At 33.0% G+C, this 8,040-nt stretch overlaps 1 protein-coding gene across 1 annotated transcript in view; it reads left to right on the forward strand.

Annotated features, from left to right (window-relative positions):
- The first annotated feature begins 6,501 nt into the window (after window positions 1-6,501).
- The window catches only part of LOC108907238 (microsomal triglyceride transfer protein large subunit), a 39,104-nt gene continuing 37,565 nt past the window's right edge, over window positions 6,502-8,040 (forward strand). The window contains exon 1 of the mRNA XM_018710829.1: window positions 6,502-6,694. The gene's annotated coding sequence lies outside the window, so the exon portion shown is untranslated. The remainder of the gene's footprint in view (window positions 6,695-8,040) is intronic.

The raw sequence follows: 8,040 nt of genomic DNA on the forward strand, positions 1-8,040 counted from the left end.
CAACGTGGAGCTCGATTCGAACTTCCGAGGTCTCCACCGAGAGCCCATGTCGATGAATCACTACGCGAAGATCATATTCCACGACAATAATATTCTGATGTACGCAGAACGCAGATGCCAGTAACAATTATTGTAGTAGTTCAGTAGTTCTAATTTATAAAACAATATAAAAAATATTTCCTTATACAATGGATATTGAAATGAATTATCGACAACGTGAGCCATATTTCATAAATAAACATGATTAATTATGAGAATGAAATTAGAAAATCGGTTTAACTAGGTAGATATGTGCGGGTGCATCTAATATCTGACTGTGGAAAACTGTTTTGGATTGCTCTAGGAACAAAGCTGATAAAGCCCATATGACACGATTCAAATTTTGAATGTAAAATTAATCCTAAATATCTAATAGCCATGTAATGCAGCAAGTAACAGATAATGAGCAATTTTGAATTAAAAATTGTACTTGCTATTACTATTGAAGACCCATCACTGCATTGCAAGGCCCACGAAGTTTTCCATGAGAACGCATTTTATTTTGATACTCAAAACTTTTATAAACAATTAAAAAGTTAACATAAACCTAACTAACCTCTTTTGTTATTTGATTTAATTGAATATTTCACATTTCACGTTTTTTAACTTACCTACCGCAATATATTTCTCCCTCAGTACTTGAATCGATAAATGCCACTGTCGCAGAGAATTCCAAGAAGACCCCTGCGTCACTTTCGTGAAATTAATTGCATTTGACACCAGAGGTAGAAAGACATTGGCGACGTGGCGTTCACCGTAGCAGCTTGTAGTACCTACATACTTACTGTGTTCTACAGTTACAAATGCATGTTTCTTCGTAATTGTATTGTCCTGTGCATTTTCAGTATAATTTCTTATTAAAACAAATCAATGGAGGTAAAAAATAAAAGAACGGAATAATTTAATTCCCAGTCGAAGTGTATCGTATATATTTTAAAATTCTGAAAATAACGCGGAAAATTTCAAGGTACGACCTTGCCGCAGCAAATTGTTACAGTAGTTCCGATGACAGAACTTTATTGGCTTATTCTTTTCCTGGAATTCTCCCAACAAATATTGTACGGACTGAATATTCGTAGAGAGGAATTAGGCAACCTCTCTGTGGGTATGGTAGAATGGAAGAACGTTGGCTTGGGTCAATGTAAGAGATTATTGTACCCAGGTTTTCTTCATTCCTGGTGGTTAGGGCTTACCAACATAAGTCGTCCCTGGGCTCGCATGCGGCCTACCGAATAATAATATGCCGCCTCCTTTTCCGCACAAGTCTGCGATTAGAATGATAGATAGAAGGATGATATAATATTATATTATTATTATCAATTACTTTAATGGCACATTTATATGCCGCAATTCTATTGTTTTCCAGCATATACTCGGAACTGATATATCGACTTCTTGCAGCAGCATTGTTTTCTTCTGTTAAAAAGTAAGGTCTAACTATATCAACACTTCCTTGATTCGTATATATACTTTGTCATAATTTCCCACAGAAACTTGAAAATGAAAACAGAAAAATACACTATACCGTCACGTCAGTATAAATTCTGAAATAAATAAATTTATAAGGTTCAGTTACACTACAGAAAGACACTTCACTAAATAGATACCTACCAGTTTAATACAATAAATTTTTAATATACATTTGCATACTTGTCATATCATATCAGATGTAAAGTCAATTGACATATTTCATTAGTGTAATTAATAATCGCACATGCTGCTGTGACACTATTGGTCCGGACTTCATATTGTATCCCGTATTTATTTCGTTCGTATCATTCACGGTTTAATTTCATTAACTGTCTGAATAAGAAAAATGAGTAAAAACACAATTGTTTCGAATTTTTGAACTTTTTAATAGTATCTGTTTTAACTTTCCTAAATGTGTTCTCCTGTCCACTTTAGGTAGTGGTATAGTTCAGCTAAACTTCAGGAAATAAACACCCTAAAAAACCACAACTGATAATAAAAACTGAAATGATTAAAAATATATATTTCATATCAATCAGATTAATAAGTATTTGAACTTATTTTGTATTGTGTTTGTTTTTTAAAATAGAAATAATTATTGTAAAACAAATTAATTTTATTTACAATTAGTACCTAACGTATACTACTCACGACAGGTTTTAGTATGGGGGGCGGGGGGGTTCAAGAAAATAAAACGACTAAAAGTACATAAAATAACCCTTATATTCATAAGAAAATTGAGAATTGGTGGAGTCCTTTTTTGAGCAGTGGGACAGTATAGACTAAATAAAAAAAAATAACGTTCTGTTATATATGTTATAGGTACGCATTACAGAATTAATCTTCTGTTTTTCTTTTTAAATATATCCACTACTTCATTCGTATCAATTTCTATCCCATAGTGAATGTTCATGAGAGCCATGCCTTTCAGTCTGTTTTCACTCGTTGTGTTCCGCAAGTAGTTTTTAAGTCTTCTTAGGCTTGAAAAAGTCCTTTCTGGGGCAGTAGTGGAAACAGGTATGGTAGCCAATATTTGCAACAATGTGTAAATATTTGGATATAGTTTTTGGTCGCAGTTATCTAAGCATTCCAGATCTGATTTTGGAATAGGGGAGGTAAGAGTCATAGCTGCTTTCCGCACTTCAATTTCTGCTTTGTCGACAGGTGTACTTTTTTCGGGCAGCACTGCCGAATACATACAAAATGACTCTTCAATTTCACAACCGGCCGCTAAATTTGATAGTAACACACCAGATAGTGCCGATACTACTTTACGGTGTTTTGTAAACCTCTCAATCAATTGTTGAATTGTATAGTCGAGAAATGGAATGAATAAATTTATTTTGTAATACGTGGATATATCCGACGCAGGAATGTTAGAGCGATTCAACTGCCTTCCGACGATACGTGGCATAAGCAGTATACCACCATTTTCTTCGAGCAACACCTTTGCTTCTTCATAGAGATGGAGGTACTCTTCGTCAACTTTATGTCTCAAAAGTCGCAAAGCATTAATAACATCATCCACGTGGCTGAATGCTGTTATGAGGTCTGTGTTAATTGCCTGCAGTTGCTTTGATAGCGACAATGTATAGCTCATGACTTTTTGAAAAATCACTAGGCACATAACAAAATTCGAAGATCGAAGTGTGTTAAGCATTTGGACGGCTTATTGCGATGTTTCTTTATTGTGGCTAGATTGGAATTTTTGCTCGCTTATTTTATAAACTCTCATTAAGAAGGTCCTTTCCTCTCCTTTCTCTTTCCTATCCTTACCCTTTATCCTGTTAGGTGAATGTGGAACCCTTCACGTAAAAATATATCCGTAACTTCCATTGTTTCCCGCTTCACAGCATTATTTTCATTTGTAAAGACATATCACGTTTCAAGAGATCTAAATGTATGGGGTGAATAATACATGTTAATATCTTTAACTTTTTTGGGGGGGTTGAACCCCCAAACACCCCCCCCCCCTGGCTACGCCCGTGACTGGGATAACACTGCAAATGATATAATATATTGTATAGGGTCAGTCACATAATATTCTACCCCCTTTTCTTTTTTACCTTTCTGTCAATATATAAAAAAACATTGACTTGCATTTCGAAGATATACACCAAACTTTTGTTTTCTGTCATTTTTTTAGATTACTCTGCTTTTTCTAATTAAAACGATATATACAAAAATTTGGTTTATTTTCTGATCCTACAAAATTCCCATGAATCTAGAGACCGACCGATTAATCGGCTTAGGCATCGGCTTCGGCTACATTCGGCCATTATTTAAACCTTCGGCTAAGATTCGGCTTCGGCCAAAATTAAGCCGAACTTTTCGCCGAAGCCGAAGGTACCGTTCGGGACGCCGCTGGACTTAACAAATCTAATCAAATTAGGGTTAAATTAGCCCCTTAACACTACAAATAACACTGCCAAATTACAACCAAATTGGGTAAAGGGTGTTTAAGATATTTACGAAATAGCACTTTTTTTACAAAAGACTAACACCCTGTATCTTGAAAACGAAGCATCTGCGGACCAATGTTTATATAAACTTTCTGTATTAAAATCACTCAAATAATCGTCTGTTGAATTTATTGTACCATACTTAATTAACACCCTATATATACATTTATTATATTTCCAAACCATTATGCATTTATTTTTGACCTACTTTTATGTTATCTTATCATATTTTTGTTATTAATTAAAATTTTCAAGTTAATAAAAATATCTTCGGCTTCGGCATCGGCTTCGGCCGAAGATGACCCATAAACCGAAGTTCGGCTTCGGCTTCGGCTTCAGCCAAAAAAATCACATTCGGTCGGTCTCTACATGAAACTACTGCGTGGATGTTTTTCGGTTTTAAATTTACTAAACAAATGCGGTAGGTGTTAAATAAATATCTATATCTAAATATACATTTGGTTTATATCTGCGGAACGCAACAGTCATTTGTTTTTTAAATATTTCCTTAACATCGTTACAAAATTTCTTACAGATTTCGTATTTACCATTTTTTTTTTCGAAATAGAAATGTAAAAAAGAAAAAGGGGGTAAAATATTATGCAAATAACCCTATACAGGTTCGGAAAGTACCGATGGTCCATCTGCCGTTACGTGAGAGCGATAAAGTAAGTCTTCCACAAATAAGAAGTGGATCTTATTTGTGGAAGGGCGAAATGGGCGGTGACTATTAGATGCCTTCATTATAGCCATCTTTCTCTATAGCACGGATTTCAATGTCTTATTTTATAGCTCTCACGTAACGGCAGATGGACCAACGGTACTTTCCGAACCTGCACATACATTCTTAGTATGTAAGTACCTACCTAATATTAAATAATACCTTGAGATATACAAGAATGTCTTTCATATCCAAATTAAGAAAAGAATTTATGTCAGGTAGGTACATATCAATAACTAAATGGGTATTTAATTGAAATGAAGCAAGTCTTTCAAATCATCATTTATGGCCATAACATTAAAAGTCAACATGAAAAATGAGGAGTCCTTTTTAAATATATTTACTACTAGTACTCGAGGTATGTTTGGTAAACGGCATGGATATTGTAAACAACACGTTATGCTGACAAGTTTTGATGTCTCAAAGCATATAAAAGTATGGTCCGTTTAGGATGGGACCAACAAATAACGTAAATATAACGAACAAACATTGTAACTGTAAATTAACAACGGTACAATTACTCTATATTGCGCAGAGACCGGATTTATATGCACAAAATAATAACGTAAACATTTTTGGACATGTTTTTTACACTTTTCTGTTTTATTCAATGTTCACTTTTGATTTTTTCGCTCAATGTAAACGTCGAAAAATAAAAAGATTACCTGCCTCCAAGGACATTTAATAAATGTCCTTGCCTGCCTCGAACACATGACTTACTTTCAGATAGTAAATATTTAAACTAACATTGTTTTTTGCGTTTTGAGTTTTTATATGTAGACATACAAGGTGTTTTCAAACGAAGTAGCACAAATGGTACTGGTGAATCTACAGCCAAAAAGAACACGTTTTGCATAAAAATAATATTAGTAAAATATTCATTCCTTAACATACAACCCCTCAAAGTTTTCAAAAAAAAAATATGGAGTAGCAGCTGTAATTTGAAAACCAAAAAAGGTGGAATAGTCAAATTCTACACAAATTTTATACTAATGCATGTGCAACTTCTCAACAATTTTTCGAAACTTTCTGCCCCTCGGAGGGAGCCGAAACAAACAGTTATTTTTTGCTTCACATTTTTGTTTGACAAAAATTGAATATTCACAAATATGTATGAATATGAATTAAAAGTTTATTAAAAAAAAATTAAATTCATTATCATTCGCATGACAGAAATTAGCACGACTATTAAATATTTCTTAATTGCAATCGTGCGAGATCAAAATTTTCTGAATAAAAATGTTTCTCAGTTTTCTTGACTGCATAACCTTTTCTTTTGCTCTTTTTAGATAACAACTGTTCAAACGGCCTCCTCCCCCCCAAATCCATTTCTGGATCCTCCCCTGCTTTAAAACCAAAATACTTACGGAAGTCGAGTTACAAAAAAGGTTTCCGGCTTTTTAATATACTCAAATTGTCTTACTGTCTTTTCTGGAGGGAGGAAAAGCTTTCTTCTACTTTAAAAAAACACTACTTTTGTTACTTATTTAGCAGCTTATATATTAAAAATTAATTTTTTGTTTATTTGCGATGCAAATTTTCCAATCAAAGTCAAAACATTTTAGTTACACCCTGTATAGCTTAAATTGCTTGCACTAATAATCTACAATTCTATCTGAACAATAACCGTGGTGAAAGTTAAAGCTTAAAAGTAAAAACCTTATAAAAGTAAGTAAGAGAATTTCATATCGTTCAAGCCGTGGCTCACAACCATAAAGAAGAGGGAGTAATGAGTGCATGTATATCCGGTTTCTAAGAAGTTTGTCTGGCTATTGAATGGTAGTCCACTTCACTTGATCAGTTGTTTTAAACTAACGTGTGACAGAACAGTCAAAAAAATGTGTGATTGTGAGTCTGTATTAACAATTTTTTAATTCATGAGGTGGCTTAAATGATATTTTATAAACTGTGTGATTTTCCGGGAGCCAAATAAGTTATTTGTGTATTACAAAGCAAATTTCTTTTAGTGTTTCCAGTAAAAAGTTAAAAACCATTGAAACGGGTAAGATTAAGATACCAACCGGTGAAATACTTATCATCGTCTTATGTATATATACATTATATTTCATGAGTATTTATTTAGTATATCATACATTATCAACAGCTTCTTAAAAACTATTAAACATACTGGGTGTAACTAAAATGCTTGTCCACGTTTCTACATTTTTATCTCATTGTTCACAAACATTGCTTATTTAAAGGTTATTGGTGAAAAGCGTGTATTTTTAGTTATTTTATTACTACTGTGTCTAAAGTAATATTTGATAGGTACCTATTTTAAATGAAAAGCTTTTTTTGAATTATTTTAATGCTGTCAATTAAAAAAATAATAAGTTAAATGTAGCTTTGCGTCTTCATTCAAAAAAGTTATTAATATAACAAAAACCATGTATCAAATAATACACAATATTTTTTATCTAAATGTACCTACTCAGATATTAAAATCGATAGTAATCGATAGTTAGATTGACTGGTTGAGTAAAATGAGTTACCACTGTCAACAGAGAAAGAAGTATGTGTAGGGGAGGGTAGAAAAACGACTATTACTTAAGCAAAGTTGCCTATATTTTACATACGAGACCAATTATTTATTATATTTTAACTACTTCATTTTATTATAGCAAACAATTTAAAAGAAAATAAATTACAAAGAAGAAATCCAGCAAGATATAACATTATGAGACTGATTCTCCCACTCTGCGGGTTATTCCGAGCTGTACTTTTTTTTAGTCGTGAAAGTTATAAAAGTACGATTTATTTTAGTTAGTGGGTAACCTCAAAAAATAATTTATATGCATACTAGAAAGACCCGGCAAACGTTGTTTTGCCATATAAATTATTCCCAGGATTATTTTAGTAGATTTTTCATAAAGGAATTTCACTTCTACCATCTATATTATATTTAGTGTTATTCAGTGTATATCGTGTATATATTTTTTTATGAATGGTAATAGTAAATGTCATTATTATGGTTGATGCACAAACAATAATAATAATGGCCGAAAACTGTAGGGAGTGAGAAACGGCTCATTGTGTGAGAGAGATCTCATCCCTACTCCGTGCTGTTTACTGGGTCAGAAGTGACACCGGTCGACGCCTGGCGGGGATAAAAAAAATGATCAAGTGATAATTGATCAGTTATCGACCGGGGTTGAAAATTATTGAATTACTAATATCGCTATTAAAAAATAAGGGTTGATGGTAGAAGGGTGAAAATTTAGGATTGTATGTATTTTTTAAGGCCACATCATAAAAAAATAAAAAAATAAAATTTTGTCCAAAAAACAACAAAAAAAAATTTGGGGTGGACCACCCTTAACATTTAGGGGTATGAAAAATAGATGTTGG

This window comes from Anoplophora glabripennis, unplaced genomic scaffold, assembly GCF_000390285.2.
Source record: "Anoplophora glabripennis isolate ALB-LARVAE unplaced genomic scaffold, Agla_2.0 scaffold262, whole genome shotgun sequence".
NCBI classification, from domain to species: Eukaryota; Metazoa; Arthropoda; class Insecta; order Coleoptera; family Cerambycidae; genus Anoplophora; species Anoplophora glabripennis.